The sequence below is a fragment of the Lycium barbarum genome, chromosome 12, assembly GCF_019175385.1.
Source record: "Lycium barbarum isolate Lr01 chromosome 12, ASM1917538v2, whole genome shotgun sequence".
Taxonomy (NCBI): Eukaryota; Viridiplantae; Streptophyta; class Magnoliopsida; order Solanales; family Solanaceae; genus Lycium; species Lycium barbarum.
In genome coordinates this window covers 79,770,233-79,789,831 of record NC_083348.1, presented here as the reverse complement: position 1 = coordinate 79,789,831, position 19,599 = coordinate 79,770,233, and the positions used below count along the sequence as shown (strand labels likewise).

Genomic DNA, 19,599 nt, shown 5'->3' with positions numbered 1-19,599 from the left:
CTGAGAAATTGTCACCCAAAAAATTATTGGAAAGATATATTGTATGTTCAAGATTTTAAAGCGGAGAAAAGCAACCTATATCCAACTTGGGTTCGATTGGAGTATAAACAAATTGACGAACTTAAATACAAATTGTTTAATCATATTATTTGGTTGATATAAAACAAAAGACAATCAACTGAAGCAAACATTTGATGGTATGCTCTATATTGTACTAGGAAAAGTCAACGGTCTTGGATGAGATAGTCCGAATTTCAAAAAGTCACAATTCACAATTCAAACTACAGTTTTATGAATCTGAGTTTAATGGTGACCTTTCCTCTTTTGTAAAGATAGTACACGTTCATTCTTCTAGTCCATTAAAAATTAAAGTCGTCCTAAAAATTGTTCTCTTGAATATCATAGAGATTCAAAACAGGCAACTTAATAAATCAAAAAAAGACAAATCAATTAAAGGTAAAAAAAAAAAAAAAAAAAAAAAAAAAAGAAGGGAGAGATCTCGCGGCTGGTCGGCAGAGGAGCGTTAAAACCCATGAGAGAACACAAGTTGATAATAATTAAAGTTGACTACTGTAGACAAATTAATATAAGCTGCCATGTGTATCTTAGTAAAATATGCCTTGAGATGTCTAAAAGACTATTCAAAGACCATGGCAAAAGCATAGTTTGAAAACTGCGGAGTTTGGACCACTTGGAATACAATTTTCAGAATTGCTTCATGCACATTACCCACTCACTCCTGTTACCCACGTGCACCTTTAAGTTTGTATTAGAGTGACTTTTTTACATTTTTCAACATAGGTTAAAACTCGATAGATTTCATTCTAAGTTTACTACTAGAATTATACTCTTAGTGGGAGGAAATAGATGAACATGTTATCCCAAGTCATAACTCCTAATAGAGATTGCTTTTTTTTTTTCTTTCTAAAATATAAACTTAATATGTGCATTATCATAGAATTTAATAGCTGCACATGATTGACGAAGTCAGTATTTTCACTAAGAGAGTTTCATATTAACACTCGAAAAAATCAAAATGATTCAGCATATATTATATACATAAAAAATAATCTTAATAATTTAATTTTCTGTCGAAGAGAGTTTGAATAAACCAGTTATCCCTACTTGGCTCCGCCCCTATGCACATGCAGTACTATCTGCCATGTGCAACCGTATTATTTGAGTAGGGAGTAAAGTAACTTTATGTAGAAGAAAAGTGCATTTTCCCTTTAAATTCTCCTGATATATGTATAATATACTAGCCATATATGCTCGTGCGATGCACGGGCCGAACATGTTTATTCACTTTAATTAGCCTGTCTTTAAGGTTTGTATTTTGTAAATAATTTTTAAAAATTTGTAATAATCATGACAATGAAAGTTGTTCATCAATGTGAAAAAGAAAATTAGTAAGAAGGTGAGGGAAGATTAATAATTTGATTTTAGATTTTTTCTTTTAAATTGCTTAATATCTTATATGTACACTGACAAGTTGATATCCATCTCAATTAATTAACTGTTCAGATCCAAACATAAGAACCATTGTTGTATATATTGATTTTTTTAAAAGCAAAACTAATAATTTTTTTAATTAAATTAATTTAAAAATATGAGGAAATAAATGTGTCGGATAATTAAAATTGAAGTGCATACGTCTATGGAATAAATATTAAGTATTATGACATATTAGAAATGCGATATGTTATATCGTAAATCACCAAATTTTAATTCTGAAATGAAAATATAAACTAATACATTTTATAAATGTAAAGAAACAATAATCAGAGAATGCAAAAGAGAGTAAGATAAGTAAAGTATTGACAAATAGTTTTTCTTCTTTCTTAATACTTTAAACGTGAAAAGATGACGAACAATAGCAATGCAAATTTGTACCAAAAGTTATATAAATTGCACACTTTAACCAACTACTTTTTTATCCACTTAGACATTTGTCATAGTCTCTCTCCAATAGACTATTTTCAAGATATTGATTAGAAAGGATTAATTTTATTTTGGTTTTATAAATGAACAAGTAATTTAGACACACACATATTATATTTTTCAAGAACGCGAAAAGTCAAGAGTGAACAAGTAAAAGTGCATGGAGGAAATAAATGTGTTGGAGAATTAAAATTGAAATGCATACGTCTATGGAATAAATATTAAGTACTATGACATATTAGAAATGTCCACGTGGGATTAAAAAATAGTTGGGTAAAGTGTATAAGTTATATAGCTTATAGTACAAGCATTCATTGCGTGTACAATTTGTTAAGCTTTTGGTACAAGTTTGGGCAGCTGTGTTCGTACCCCCAAGCCACTTATGAGCCGTGTTCGTCCCCCCCCCCCCCCCCCCCAAAGCCGCTTATTAAATATTAAATATTATGACACATGTCTACGTTAATATGGACGAAGGGAGTACTTCATTTTTATTAATTCTTAAAGAACGTGAAAAGTCAAGTATAGTAACGTGACCAAGTAATATGGGACGAAAGGAGTACTTCATTTATTAATTCTTAATAACGTGAAAAGTCAAAATGAACAAGTAAAAGTGCACGGAAGAAATAAATATGTTTCGGAGAATTAAAATAGAAGTGCACACGTGTATATATGAGAAGAGAATAAATATTCAGTACTATGACATATATCCATGTGGGATTTATTAATTCTCAAAGAATGTGAAAAGTCAAAAGTGAACAAATTAAAGTGCACGGAGGAAATAAATTTGTGTAGGAGAATTAAAATTGAACTGCATATGTCTATACATGAGAAGAGAATAAATATTCAGCTAGAACACGAAAAGTCAAAAGTGAAAAAGTAAAAGTACACGGAGGAAATAAATATGTCAGAGAATTAATTTTAAAGTGCATACGTCTATACATGAGAAGGGAATAAATATTAAGTACTATGATACATGTCTACATGAGATATACAAATAGTTGGATAAAGTGTACAAATTATATAGCTCATGGTACAAGAATTTAATGTGGGTACAATTCGTGAAGCTGTTGGTACAAGCTTGGGGAGCCGTGTCCCCCCCCCCCCCCCCCCCCAAGCCCCTTATTATATATAGAAAAATAATATAGATAGAAATGTAAAAAGCCAAAAGTGAACAAGTAAAAGTGCATGAAGGAAATAAATTTGTGTAGGAGAATTAAAATTGAACTACATATGTCTATACATGAGAAGAGAATAAATATTCAGCTAGAACATGAAAAGTTAAAAGTAAACAAGTAAAAGTGTACGGAGGAAATAAATATGTTAATAATGTAAAAAGTCAAAAGTGAACAAGTAAAAGTGTATGGAGGGAATAAATTTGTGTAGGAGAATTAAAATTGAACTGTATATGTCTATACATAAGAAGAGAATAAATATTAAGGTAGAACATGAAAAGTTAAAAGTGAACAAGTAAAAGTGTACGGAGGAAATAAATATATTAGAGAATTAAATTTGAAGTGCATACGTCTATACATGATAAGGAAATAAATATTAAGTATTATGACATATGTCTACGTGGGAGATAAAAATAATTGAATAAAGTGTACAAGTTATATAACTTCTGGTACTTTTTCTATAAGAATGTAAAAAGTCAAAAGTTAATAAGTAAAAGTGCATGGAGGAAATAAATTTGTGTAGGAGAATTAAAATTGAACTGCATATGTCTATACATGAGAAGAGAATAAATATTCAGTTAGAACACGAAAAGTCAAAAGTGAATAAGTAAAAGTGCACGGAGGAAATAAATATGTCGGAGAATTAAATTTAAAGTGCATACGTCTATACATGAGAAGGGAAATAATATTAAGTACTATGACATGTGTCTACATGGGATATAAAAATAGTTGGATAAAGTGTACAAATTTTATAGCTCATGGTACAAGAATTTAATGTGGGTACAATTTTTAAAGCCCATGGTACAACCATGGGCTGCTGTGTTCGTCCCCCTTACGGGGCTACGTCTATACATGAGAAGGAAAATAATATTAAGTACTATGACATGTGTCTACATGAGATATAAAAATAGTTGAATAAAGTGTACAAATTATATAGCTCATGGTACAAGAATTTAATGCGTGTATAATTTTTAAAGCCCATGGTACAACCATGGGTGTTGTGTTCGTCCCCTTACGGGGCTTCTATTACTACTATATAGAAGCACCAGTTGGTGCACTTTTTCGTCGTCCGTTTGTGGGCCAAAAAAAAAAGTGTGGTCCCCATATTAAACACAAACCAACCAATATTAAAAAAAAAAAAAGTAAAAAAAGTGAAACCAACCATCTCCAAACTCACGGAGAAAAAAAAAGTGGACCCCATATTAACAAAATCAAGTAATATAAAAAAAATGAATCCCATATTAAAAAAACAAATAATCTCAAAAAACAAAAACTTGCAGACTTTGTATTCGTAGCAAACACTAATATAATAAAGTTTTAGATACGGAGCACAAACTGCAATGTTATATTAATCGTGTTTTGAACATTAAAAAAAAAAAAAAAGAAGTAAAGAAAGTGGAACCCGCCATTTCCAAATTCACGGGGAAAAAAAAGTGGGCTCCATATTAACAAAATCAAGCAATATAAAAAAAGTGAATCCCATATTAAAAAAACAAATAATGTTAAAAAAAAAAACGTGCAGACTTTGTATTCGTAGCAAACACTAATATAATAAAGTTTTAGATACGGAGCACAAACTTCAATGTTAATTGTGGGCCCACATATTAAACACAAACCAACCAATATTATTTTTTTTAAAAAAGTGTGGTCCCCATATTAAATACAAACCAACCAATATTAAAAAAAAAAAGTGAAACCCACCATCTCCAAACTCACGGGAAAAAAAAAGTGGACCCCATATTAACAAAATCAAGCAATATAAAAAAAAAGTGAATCCCATATTAAAAAAACAAACAATGTCAAAAAAAAAAAAAAACGTGCAGACTTTGTATTCGTAGCAAACACTAATATAATAAAGTTTTATATACGGAGCACAAACTACAATGTTATATTAATCGTGTTTTGAACATTAAAAAAAAAAAGTAAAAAAAGTGGAACCCACTATCTCCAAACTAACGGAAAAAAAATAGTGGACCCCATATTAACAAAATCAAGCAATATAAAAAGAAAGTGAATCCATATTAAAAAAATAAATAATGTCAAAAAATAATGTGCAGACTTTGTATTCGTAGCAAACACTAATATAATAAAGTTTTAGATACGGAGCACAAACTACAATGTTATATTAATCGTGTTTTGAACATTAAAAAAAAAGTAAAAAAAGTGGAACCCACTATCTCCAAACTCACGGGGAAAAAAAAGTGGATCCCATATTAACAAAATCAAGCAATATAAAAAAAAAAAAGTGAATTCCATATTAAAAAAACGTGCAGACTTTGTATTCGTAGCAAACACTAATATAATAAAGTTTTAGATACGGAGCACAAACTACAATGTTATATTAATCGTGTTTTGAACATTAAAAAAAAAGTAAAAAAAGTGGAACCCACTATCTCCAAACTCACGGGGAAAAAAAAGTGGATCCCATATTAACAAAATCAAGCAATATAAAAAAAAAAGTGAATTCCATATTAAAAAAACGTGCAGACTTTGTATTCGTAGCAAACACTAATATAATAAAGTTTTAGATACGGAGCACAAACTACAATGTTATATTAATCGTGTTTTGAACATTAAAAAAAAAGTAAAAAAAGTAAAAAAAGTGGAACCCACTATCTCCAAACTCACGGGGAAAAAAAAGTGGATCCCATATTAACAAAATCAAGCAATATAAAAAAAAAGTGAATTCCATATTAAAAAAACAAACAATGTAAAAAAAAAAACGTGCAGACTTTGTATTCGTAGTAAACATTAATTTCCAAAGTATCTCATTAAGTAAATAATGATGGATTCATTGCCACGTGCGTATCAATCCATTAGTGGGAGCAAACGAAACTGTTTTTCTTCAAAAAGTTAAGTAGTCAAACCATACAGTTTTTTTTTTTTTTTTTATATTAGCCTGAGATCTAATCTAAATATTAGACTGTTATATTTGCTATTCCGCCATGTTATTTATTTGTTATGTTCACTAAAATAAATATACTTAAAATATTTATATTTTAAAATAAGATAGAATAATGTGAAAAGAGATTAATGTCGTAAAAAAAATAATCAAATAGAGATCAAATAATGAATAAGGTAAATTAGTCAAATTATAATTCTAATCGACTTTTTCTTAAAAAATCATGCAAGAGACAACATGACAAGTAAAATGAGCTAAACCGAGAATATTTACCAAAAATTAAAAAATAGTATTTCGTCTTTTAAATAGAAAATCAATTTCTACTTTGTTTCGTTTTAAACATGTAAAATTAATTTAATAATTTGAATTAGAATTATCCAAATCAAAATTCGATAAAAAATAATAAGTATTTTACACCTTTAAATTAATCGAATTAAAATTGAAAGTATCAACTGATGCTTAAATATTGCTATTGTTTTATCTCAAAGAGAGGAAAATAGTTTCCTTTTAAACAAGTCTTCTCTTTTAAAAAATATTAATAAATTTGTCGATTTTGTATTTGTAGCAAACATTAATATAATAAAATTTTAGATACGAAGCACAAACTACAATGTTATATTAATCGTGTTTTGAACATAATATATCGTGTGTGTATATATATAATTACTATTCAAAGATAATTATATACACATAGATACATTATAATCTAAAGTGTTGGGCCCGTGCTACTACGCCGTCTAGTATAATAGAAATATATGAAATGGGGACCCCATACCCATGCAGTATATGTAGACGTTTAATTTATTGTCCAAGGTGTCTTCGTTACCACGTGACGCCACAAACAAACAAACACTTAAAATAATAAAAATGCATCATCTTTGATTCTTTTTCCCATAACTTCAAATCATATTCATCATCAACTTGTCTTCTTCATTTGTAATCAAGCTTCTTCATTTATTTTTCCAGAGCACCGTCATTTCCTCAAAAAAAAAAAAAAAAAAAGCACCTAATAATCTCTTTGTTATTACCATTTTCATATGATTATTCCTCTAAATTTTGAAGCTTTTGAAGTCTAAAAGATCCTCCAATTTGTTTCTCATCTTCTTTACCATAGTCATTTGCTTTGGTGCAGGAAACATTGAAGCACAAACTGGCCAACTTCCTAAAGATGAAGGTAAAAGATTTTAACTTTTCTTTTTTTAGGTAATGTATGTCAAAAAAAAAGTTGATACTTGATACTCATTACTTTGATTAATTGCAGCTGAAGCTCTTAAAGAAATTGTTGATCAGTTGGGGAAAAAAGATTGGGATTTTAAGCTAAAGCCTTGTGATGGGAACTCAAATTGGAGCACACCAAAAAAGAAAGATATGCCTCCGTATAATAATAATACTTTTGTCTGCAATTGCACTTTCCCTGGTAATATTTGTCATGTTGAAAGCGTGTAAGTCTCCATTTCTCTATCTCAAATAAATGTGTTTTGTTAAGTAATACTCCCTTTTCCATCTGTTTCAATTTGTTTGTGCCACTTTCCTTTTGACATAATACATAAATAAGCCCTTAAATTTGGCCTCAGCTGGTAAGTATGCCCTCCAATTTTTGGTGTGCACAAGTAGGCACCTCAACTTATATAAAGTTGAATAAGTAAACACAAATGAACAAACTTTGTAGGATGCAGCTCTTTGCAAGGTCTAAAGGCAGTGGTGTTTTTCTTGATGAAGAGAGCTATGCTTCCATACTTGGTCACCGTCCATCAGGACACGAGGAAACCTTATTAGGTCATAGCTTATGTCGTCAATGAGGGCTTGTCATGTTTGATGATAAACACATCTCTGTTGTCTAAGCAAGAAATGCAAAAAATCGACTTGCTTCCGAGAGCATTAAGTGAGAAGCGAGATACCGTGTACCTTCTCAAAGTAAAGCGTATAATTTAGGGAAGAAACAATGTATTACCTAACATATGGAGAATTAGCATTTGTAATATCAAAACTGCAATTGACAATTTGACACTACTACTTTCAAATCATATTGAGCAATAACTAAATTAATTCAAACAACTCTTACTAAACATGGTTAATGTACATGTATAAAGATGTCAGAATAGAAAATGAAATAGAGAGGACAAACAAGAAAAGGAGAAATAAATTGTTTTGACAGGATGAGAGAGAAGAGTAGAAAAAAATGCAAGTATAGAAGTGGAAAAGAAGAAGACCTAGTGTGATCCCACAGAAGGAGAAGACGACAACAACAACATACCCTGTGTAATCCCACAAGTGGGGTTTGGGGAGGATAGTGTGTACACAGAAGGACAAGAAACATAAGAAAGAAGCAAATCTAGAAAAACCAGAGTAGAAGAAGAGTCACAGTAAACCCGAGAAGAAGAAGAATAAAGAGACAATGAAGAGATCACTAAGCATATGAAGAGAGGAGTCCTAGTACTCAAATAACAAAAGGGTCTTCTTGTCTCCCCCTTTTCATTTTTAAAGTCAAATTCAAGAAAAACAATTGCTGCTCACGTAAATCACTTTACATGCTACAGATTGAAGCCCATGCTTCTTCAAAATTGTTTTACTTCATCCATGCTTAGCAAGGACACCTTTTCCAATAGCTTATTCCCTTTAAATGAAGGAGTGGTCGCCTTTAAATTATAGTGTGTTCCTACAAGAGCAGATCAAGTGTGAGCTGGATTTCATTCTAAATTCTATGAATTTTGATTGGTGCAGTCATCTCAGTGCTAATAATTTCACAGGAGAGTGGCCAGTGGAACTCAATAATCTGACGAAATTGATTGAACTGTAAGTGCATGTGAATGTACATCTAAGATGAGATTTCTATGTCTTTTTCCACATATGTTAATTTGAATTCTTGGCTTTCCCTTTTGGCATCAAGACATTAGGATAAGCAGTAACAGCTTTGCTGGGAAACTGCCTAACTTTGAGAGCTGGAAAAATCTACAGATGCTGTGAGTATTTTCATTTGGTAATATTTGTACAAGTTAGAAATTTACGGTAGAAATTAATTTGTAGTATATGCTCTTTTAATAGAGAGATTGAAGGTTCTGGATTTGAAGGACCAATACCCCCAAGTGTATCTGTTTTGACCAGTTTGAATGAACTGTAGGTTTCAAGTTTTTTTTTCTGAAACTTTATTTTGCTTTTTGCCATGTTCTTATGATTAAGCTAAGTAGAAACCAAGATAATTAACTCTCAGATGATGCATACACAGAAGAATCAGTGACCTGAAGGGAGGTGCTTCAGAATTTCCACCACTTAGAAACATGACTGGCATGACTAAATTGTGAGTACTTAATAATTTGAGAATTGCAAGTGGAGTTTTCCAACACTTCCTTTATCAAAGGAAAGTCATATCTCTGAAACTGTGTTTTGATTACAGGGTTTTGAGAAGTTGTAATATACAGGGAAATATTCCTGATTTTCTAGCTGAAATGAGCCAATTACGGTTTCCGTAAGTCCGCTACTTTCAATTTATTTTAAATTTTTTCCTTAATGATCTCTTTTTTTTTTCCTTTTCCTGTTATACAAGCTGTTTCCAATCCATTAAAGCAAGACGTTTTGTGCATGTCTGACCCTCCTCAGGACTTTCTCGTTTTCTTCCTTTCCTTCTACATGCCTCCACTTTTTGAATAGGAGAGGCAGAGGGTTGTTGGATCTTGAATAAATGCAAACAACATACCTCACTTTCTCTATATGGAACAATGTTCTTACTTTCTTGAAATAAAATGATCTTCTTGTACAAACCTGTCATCGGAGCTATCGTTTTCCCTATCCTTTATCTGAACTTAATTATGATTTTAACAATTGTGTTATAGTTTGCTCAGCTATATGTGATTGAGCATTGTTTTGGGTTTGACTTTGTTTATTGTTCATTGGCAGAGATCTGAGTTTCAACAAGGTTGAAGGAGGAATCACAAATCTCGAAGGCCTGACTAACTTAGAGGCCACGTAAGTCAGAACAACATGAAGATTCCTATAATTATATGTGGAAATGTTTCTTTTGCATCTCTGTTTCATTATACTAGTCTTACTATATGAGTGTTGATGGTCCATCCATCAATCTTCTATATCCTTTCCAATTGCCCAAGCCCTTTTCTTTGTTTGAAGGAAAGCAGAAAATAGCCTCAATGACCAAAATAATCTTAGATGGCAAATGCCTTTACATGATATTTCTTATTTTTTGCCCACAAAGTTTTTGAGATTTTGGTGTTAGATGGTTTGTTTATAGCTCAGTAGTATTCTCTCCATGAGCTGCACACAAAAATGAGTCTTCATTTGACTGGAGATCTCTTTCCATTTTTGTGTCTAGCTGATAGATGGGGTCATATTATTGAACATGTAATACATATATTGCATTTCAAATTTGTAATCTCCTAGTTAAATCAAATATTTGATGCGTGCTAGGTATCTGACTGGCAATGCTTTTGTTGGGCGAATTCCAGAGTGGCTTATTACTCGAGACACCAGATAGTAAGTATAATTCTGTCTTGCTTTTGCATATGCACTAGTTATTCTTTTGAACTCAATTTAGAAAAGGACGTGTATAGCTTCAGCGTAGGATTATATAACAGGGTGACAGATAGAGAAGGAAGCATTAAATGTCACAAGTAAATGTGGTTGCTCGCATAGAGAATCAGATTAAGAAGTCATTCATAGTTCTCTAGTCCAGAACTTGAGTTCTTGAGTCTTGGCATTTGTAAGTTTTTTGTGAAAATGAGTTAGATCATGGATAAGCAATAAATAAAGATATTGAGATTTAACTAGCTGAATTGTCATTAATTTAATTACATTTAAATCTGTCTTCTCTAAGTGAAGGTCCCTCTCATTAGATTGAAAATACTTGATGAACTCTTAACCATGTCGGATACCTTTGATGCAGCGTGATAGACATTTCCTACAATAAGTTCGATGAGAGCTCAGAACCATCTACCTGTCGGGACAACCTGTATGATCCTTGTGTTTCTTACGCTTTTCTTCTATCTTCTTTTATGTATATACGGTTCAGATGATTCCATGTTTGGTTTTCTTTTCTTATCAGAAACTTATTCAGAAGCTTTAAGGCCGAGAATTTTGTGTAAGTGTTTAACATCAAATAAACAACTGACTATTATTCTCTTGCAAAGGAGTTATCCTTTCTGACACCTCTTTCAACTACTTCAGAGAGAACGGGAAGTGCTTGTCAATGAATCCATGTTCAGAGGGTGAGTACTCACTGTTTGCAGAGCTTTGAATTCTACCCTCTCCAAGTAGATGAAGCTATGGTCCTTTAGTATCTACCATCTCTCTGGAAGCTAGTAATACTCTCTATCTTCACTTTCATTTCTTATGTGTAGCATCTCTTCTCTTCTTCTCTGTCACATAGTGAGACTAAGTCATTTTCACAAAAGTTACTCACCCTTGCATCTTATGTAAAAATTAAGACCTTCTCGGAGTTGGAATCCGTACAAGACTATGATTATATAGTTGAAGCTCTAGAAGATATTGCTTAAATGTTGTCTCGTTGAATAAGTTATGCATAATAACTATGATTTCCGGCATACAAGTAAATTCCAGGCGTCTAACATTCTTAAACTTTTTGTTTTGCAACTAGACTTCAAGCCCCCTCCTCCACCAGAGACCTCTTCTAATCAGAAAAAGAGGATTCGAATTGTAGCTGCCGCGCTGATGTCAGCATTAGCTCTCATTCTAATGATTCTCTTTGTTGCTTGGAGGAAAAGAAACAGGAAATTGATGGAACCAGGTGATTCTAAACCTCAATTTTTGTATATGCCTGACAAATAGAATGTAATTAGAACTTTTGTCTGTTGCATTCTACGTGGTTCTTCGAGTTATGTCAAAATGAAGTGACAAAGAGTGGTTTTTGCAAGTTGAAGTGGATGTGAATCATTGTACAAATGGAATACTAGGTGTAGTTATTATTTTGGAAATCTTCCTGCCACATTAAACGCATATGCATATGCTATTCAACTTCATGATTTCACAAGTTAAGAGGTTAGGGAGACAAGGATGGTAGATATGGGTTTGAAGGTGCAAACTTTACATAACTTTTTGTATGCTTTTCAAGCCAAAATGTTCTTTCATTTATCTTGTGGGAAACTAACATCCTAAACTTGTTCTTTTACTGTTTTGTAGAATTAAGAGGACTAGATCTGCAAACCGGAATATTTTCTTTCAGACAAATTAAAGTTGCCACAAGTAACTTTGATGCTGCAAACAAGCTTGGTGAAGGTGGATTTGGTGCTGTCTACAAGGTGAATATGTTTAGGAATTCTAATAACTCTTCCTTCTTACCCCCCCCCCCCCCCCTCCTGTGGAATTCCTAATGGATGCTATCGCAAAACATTTATGAACTTCGTGCATTTTTTTAATGCTCAGGGTACACTAGCAGATGGTTCTATAATTGCTGTCAAGCAGCTTTCATCCAAGTCAAGACAAGGGAACCGTGAATTTGTAAATGAAATAGGCATGATGTCAGGTTTACATCACCCAAATCTCGTCCGACTCTACGGATGTTGTGTTGAACGGAACCAACTTTTACTAGTTTATGAGTACATGGAGAACAATAGCCTATCTCATGCTTTGTTTGGTAATTGCTATTTTCATGGATTACTTAGGTACACGTGAAAAAGGACACTGGGCAAAAAACAAAACGTTTGGTGATCCCATTCTCCACCAATAATGTTCTCAAGTTTATATCTTCATCTATGTGCATATATACGTACATATATATGTGTGTGTGAATTCGTGTGAATATGGGCCTAGTTTCAATTTCACAGAATCATAGTTAATTGCAGGTCCTGATGACTGTCGACCAAAATTTGACTGGTCAACTAGGCAAAAGATATGTGTTGGCATAGCTAAAGGCATGGCTTACCTACACGAAGAATCACCTCTGAAGATGATTCATAGAGACATCAGAGGAAACAATGTACTCCTTGACAAAGACCTAAATCCAAAGATCTCGGACTTTGGTCTGGCCAAACTTCACGATGAGGAGAAAACACACGTCACCACCAGGGTTGCTGGGACTATGTCAGTTTCTAAACTACTCTAATTGATTAATCAAATTTTAATTGTTCTAAATACTCCCTTTTGAATGCCATCCTTCCATTTTAGGTCGTATCAGTTACTTCACTTTTTCCTGAATGTAATCTTTACTCCTCGTTATATAATTCCAAAAGCTTATGGCTAGCACTTTACTGATCCCAAGAGTTCCACAGATTAAAAAGGTTATTTATCATTTTACATTTTTCTTCAATGCCACTCGTCTTTTGAAAATCCATGTTCAAACTTATTATTATTAAAATGATCTGAACTGTTTCAAAGACCCATCATATTACAACTATGATAAGCTAGTAGATGTCAATCATTATTCTCTTCAAAATCATGTAAGTCGAACTACGACAGTCAATTTTACAATGGAAGGAGTAACAAATACTTCTGCTGTCCATTTTTACCTAGTGCTGAGGTAAATAGTATTAGTTTAAGCCTTTTAGGAAACTCCTGTTCAGTCAAGCTTGCATGAGTATAACTTGTTACTTTGTTTTGCAGAGGTTATATGGCCCCTGAATATCCACTTTGGGGTTGTTTAACACATAAAGCAGACTTGTACAGTTTTGGGGTGGTTGTATTAGAACTTGTTGCTGGGAAGAACAACATGAAATATAATCCTGATGAGAATTATGTCTGTCTTCTTGATTGGGTAAGAAATCAGCATCTTTAGATATCAGTTCAATAAATAGTGAACATTTAAAGCACGTCTTCGTTTGCTTGATGAGAACTTTATTTTATTATAAACGAATGTGTTTTGTTGATAAAGTAGACTTGGTAGTATTTCAAAAAAAAAAAAAAAGCATAGACCAAAAAGTATCTTTCGCAAGTTTTCCATTTCAATCATTGTGCTTCTTTCAGGCCCTGGTTTTACAAAGAAAAGGAATGTTTTTGGAGCTAGTGGACCCAAGGTTAGGTTCCAATTACAACAAGAAGGACGCATTGAGGATGATTAAAGTGGCCTTACTATGTACTAATCCATCTCCAGCACTAAGGCCAAACATGTCTGCAGTAGTGAACATGCTTGAAGGTCGTCTGGATGTTAACGAGTCTATCTTAGATTCAACAGGTCCGCGATGATGAATTTAATTTTCAGGGACTAAGAGACAAATATAATGAGACGCAAGTTAATTCTAGTGAAAATCGATCCCTCTTTCGTTCAACCGACACAAAGGATACTGATCGATCTTCTTCAACCTTCCCTTCTACATCTACCTCTATATAAGTTCTTTTTGCTCGTTGTTGTATTATAAAAGAGGAAAACGATGGAGGAGGAAATGTTGATCCTACCACAATGTTGTTTACCCCGGATTCGGATAATCAATTGAATTTGTAAGTAGGTATAGGATATGCGCTTTGGGCCTTGATGTATGGTAGATAGAGAAAATGTGTGTATGAAAGCTCTTTAATGAAACGGCTACTGATGACAATTTGTTATGATAACAATGGGGAACACTTGATATAAGAAACACAATAATAATGGAAACAAACGGCCTTGGCCGAATCAAATATTGAGAGAGAGATTAGATATGTGAATTCTTTTATTATAAGTGTTCTTGGAAAGTAAAAGGAACCAACCCTTACAAAGGAGGGGGAGGTGCCCTATTTATAGTGTAACTTCTATGAGTTCATACAATATGAACTAATAAAATAATAACAATAAGGACAGCTTTGCACGGATTTGGTGGGATTAGACTGACGGCGCCGTCTGACACACGCATGGTGGGTAGTTGACCATGACAGGACGCTACTGACGCGGAGCTCGCGTGCAACGGCCATACGGACCAACGGCTACCCGGACCGATAGCTATACGGACCAACGACCGTGAATTCTCGGGTGACCGGTCTTGGCCGTTCCAACGACGTCGAAGGCAGATCGGTCGGTGCCCTCGCATAACCCCGACCTAAGCATTACCCCGGTCAAGGGCGAACAGTATCCGGCACAGTCTCCCTCCTTCCTCCGGTTCCTCGTTCCACCGGTTTGCCTCATATCCGGTTTTTACCGTATACAGATAGCCCCCACACTTCCTGGGTCTCCGATCTATCGGAGTAACAGGGAGTGGATACCTTTCTGAAACCGGTGGTTCTGTCAGCCCGTCGTTATCTTCGCATTTTGGCGGGAACGGTTGCGCAATACCTCCCCTTTTATCGGCCACGTGTCTCGCCCCTGGTGGTCCACTCCTGACAACCGCCTTTTGCACGTTATTTCGAGTCGCTTCATATTAATGACGGGGGCACGTGGCGCCGTCTGGTTGGTCGTCCTCGGTAACCGTTCCTCTTCCATGCCTATATAAGGCCCTTTATCCCTTCATTTTACCATTTTCACGCTCCAATCTTCTTCAACCCCTCTTCAGTTCTGCGTTCTTCCCATTTGTACCACACTCAATTAACTTCAAACTTGATCTGCTTACTGATTCATTGTTTCATAGTGCGTGCAAAAGAACCGACTTGGTCACTACTGCTGCCGAATATTCTCTGCTCGAGTGTTGCTGTTTCATACTTTACTCCTCCTCGAACCACCAGTTCCTTCGTTTTTCTTAAATTCCTCTCTCGGACCTTCTTTCTTTCCTATTTCCAAGATGTCCGAATCCACTTCCCACGATGCTCCACCGGTGTCGTCCCCGGGGGCCGAGACTGCGTCTCCGGCTAAATTCGAGCCCATGTCTTCGGATGTCATACCGGCTAAATTCAACTTCAACAAAGATCTTGAGGTCGAAAAGCCTTCCTCCGTTTCGGACAGGGGATTCGACGTGAGGCGGTATCCCTCATCTATTACCGAGGAGAAGCTCGATACAGTCCGGGCCGATTGCGGGTGGGACACCCGTCCAGTTAGGGTTTTCGCCCCTGGACCAGATGAATCCGTTACTGACCACCGTGAAGGGTTTCTATACGTTTACACATACCCCTTCACACTCAAACTCGACCCTCCGGTGGATCTGGTCATCCTCGACATGTGCCGGACTTACGGAGTTACATTGGCTCAGATCGACCCAAATGTTTGGAGGGTCGTAGCGTGTCTCCGGTCGTTGGCCAACAATGCCGAGAAGGAGTTCACACTAGCCCACCTGATACGCCTATACTCCCCGAGGCTGTTCCGGGGTGGCGTAATGAAACTGGCTAAGCGCAGCCGGAATCCATTCTTCTAAAAAATGGAAGAAGACAGAGACCGGGGATGGTTGGAGCGATACGTCCGGGTGAAGACCGAGGACATTATCCCAGCCGACCATATGCCTTTTCCGGAGAAGTGGAATAACAAGCGTAAGTCTGAAGTTTCGAATAGTTGACTTAGCGTTGTTTCATCAAATTTAGATCCCGCTTTCTCACTGTTTCTTCCTTATTTTTGTCAGCCAATGGGTACGTTCCTCCGGTCATTCGGAATCTGAGTGACTGGGTCACTGTACTTTTTGACCTGTATCCTTACGACGATCGGACATGGGCCCACCTGTCACGCGGCCGGTGGATCGCCCAAAATCATGGTAACATTTTGTTTCCCTTCATGCTCGTTGTATTTCCCACTGTTCATGGCTATTTGCCCTCTCAACCCTTGCTATTGTCTTTATTTTTCAGGTTTGCCCAAGGGCTCGGTGGCCCCTAGACCGGAATCGGAGACCGCTCCCCCTGCACCGGTGTCCGATTTTGACACGACTGGTTCTTCCCGTGTTCTTGCCGATGCTGCAAAAAGGAAACGACCTTCCGAAAGGGGGCAGACGCCAAAAAGGAAGAAGGCAAGAAGCGTTGCTCGGTCTTCAAGGGAAGAGACAGAGCCCGACATTATTGTTCGGAGAGTGGCCTCAGTTCCCTCCGTGGCTCCCATACCGGAGGAGACAGTCTCCGCTTCACCCCTTCTTTCTGTCGGCGAAGGTCTCTTAGTTCCAGCTCCACGTTCAGGTGCGGAAGAAATACTTTCACCGGTTCCTCTTCGGTCGATTAACTTTGTCGACATTTTAGGTGAAACTTCTTCCGAAGACACTCCCCTGCAAAGGAGAAGATCCGGGGAAACGGCTGCTGCTGAAGCCGACAAAAGGACCGATCCAGTACCGGAGAGAGAAGCCCCCACAGGCGCTCGTCCGTCTCCCGAGCATGAGCCTGCCGCAACTGCGGAGCCCCCGGCCTTTGCCGAAAATATTGAGGCTGCTCCAAGTTCATCTACTCCGGTTCTGCGGGTGGACGATTTTGACTATATGTTCTCGAGCACCCCCCCCCCTCCCCGCTACCGGCGAAGCAGCGGGCTTTGGTCATCTCTCTATTCCTCGAGCCACGAGGCCGGCCAACCGGATCTCCGAATCGGGAGCCAGGGACAGCTTGGTAAATATCTTCCCGGCCCCGAGTGTGGGGCCAAGGAGAACCAGATCGGCCGTAGTCACCGTCCCCGAGGACTGCAGCTTTCTATCGCGTCCGGTGGGCGTAGAGAGCTATTTGTGACCCCTTATTTCTGACTCGGACAGGCGCAAAATGACCGGGCTCACTTGGAAGTGCCTCATTAACAAGGGTATGCATGCAAGCAACCGGGTAAGCTCTTCTGTCATCCTTTTATAGTTTATCTGTGGATTTTATCCTTACTTCGCCTAAGCCTTCTGACTTGTTTCACCTGCAGAGTGTGGTTCTGGTCAATGAAGCTTCCATCCGTGCCCAACACGAGATAGACGATCTTCGAGGGCAACTGGACGCCCAGGGCCGAGAAACGGAGAAATACCAACATCTTCTTCGGGAGAAAGGGGGAGAGTTGAACCGGGCGGCCGTGCTGGCCAACCTTCGACCTGAGCTTGATGCGGCTAAGGGCGAAAACCGTCGTTTGAAGAGTGATCTGGCTGCTATGACCGATTATAACCGGAGCCTTGAGGCTGACAAAATCGGCCTTAGCCAGGATAAAGCCCAATTTTCCTTAAGGTTGGATGAGCTCGAGACCACGGTTTCCCAACTCCGGGGGGAACTGGACTCGGTGAAGGCTGACACTACGGGCTTGGCCGAGAGGAACCGGCAGCTAGAGTCCGAGGTTGCTTTGGTCAACGAGCGCAAGAGGGTGTCCGAGGAAAAAGCCGAGGAGCGGTCTCGGATATGTGAAGGTCTAAGAGCTGAGCTCGAGGGGGCGGTTATTGCCAATGAAGGCCTTTAGGCCGAGCTAGAGGCAGCCAATGGTAGGATAAGTGTCCTTGAGGAGAACCGGGCTGATTTGGAAGCAAAACTGGCCAAGGCTGAGGCCGACTTGGAAGAAACCTGGAGAAGTGTTGAGGCGGCCGAGGCTCATACTGCTATTGTCGCAGAGTATGAGAAGTGGAAGTCTCGGCGAATCACCCTCGAGCAAGCTGAGCACGGCCTTTCGGATCTTCCGGCCCTGATACTTGAAGCAAAAAGGATGGAGGAGGAGGCCAACCGTGCCCTTGGGTCCGAGTCAGACGACTCCGAGCGGACCGAGTCCGAACACTCATCCTCCTCTAGCCATGCCGGATAGCATAGGGCCTGTGCTTCATCCTTTGTTTTTGTTTTTTGCCTTTGTAGGATTTTGGTTTTTGATGTAAAAAGCATCTCTTGTATATATATATAAAGAATGTCTTTTCCTTGTTTCTTCGTTTTTGGATGTTTGCTATTATTTTTGCCATGATCGTTGGTCCGTTTTAGGGCAAGTCGACTCGTAGTCGTTAATTCATCGTGCCCGTAGGTCTTATCCGATATTTTGGGGCCGGTGGCTTATCAAATTTTGGCTTGGATCATTGTGATCTCGTTGCCTTTGCCGAATTTTGACCATGGTACCCGGCGTAGGGTATGCAAATGAGACAGTATCGAAATACTGTGGTTATCAACTGGGCAAAGTGTATTTAACAGAAAGCTGTTATCCCAATTTTTGATAACTTTGTGTTTGCAAAATGTTTGTACATATGAGAATTTTAACTCTTTCTTCCTTAGCCGTAGCAAATGTAAAATGGGACACGATTCGTTATGATCGTTTGGTCCTTACATCGGAGGCTATGGCCGGTGGCCGGGCTTTAGTTTTGCCGTAACAAATGTAAAATGGGACACGATTCGTTATGATCGTTTGGTCCTTAAATCGGAGGCTATGGCCGGTGGCCGGGCCTTAGTTTTGCCATAGCAAAATGATAAATGGGACACGATTCATTATGATCGTTTGGTCCTTACATCGGAGGATATGGCCGGTGGCCGGTGGCCGGGCATTAGTTTTGCCATAGCAAATGTTGAGCTTCTCCGTCTGCTTTAATCGGGGTCGTCTTCGGTGTGACATAGTACTCCCTTAGCACTTATCCGATCTCCGAGGTCGGGTGAGTGCTATTATGTCCCTAATTGGAGGGTGCGACACCGAGTATCCGGGGGCTTGCCCTTCTTCATATTTGTTAAGTAACACGTTGTACTCGTTGCCTCATTAAAAACCTTGTCGGAAAACCCATTTTGGGACAAAACCGTACTAAGGAAAAGAGTGCAACATGTGTTTTCAGATCTAGATTCTAATTTTGTCCCGCTCTTGACTTCCTGCAAAAGAGAAAGGTTAATAAGAGAACATGGGGAGACCAT

At 37.3% G+C, this 19,599-nt stretch overlaps 1 pseudogene; it reads left to right on the top strand.

The window, feature by feature from the left end:
- Positions 1-6,965: 6,965 nt before the first annotated feature.
- LOC132623757 (probable LRR receptor-like serine/threonine-protein kinase At1g07650) lies at positions 6,966-14,527 on the top strand (annotated as a pseudogene).
- Positions 14,528-19,599: the final 5,072 nt, after the last annotated feature.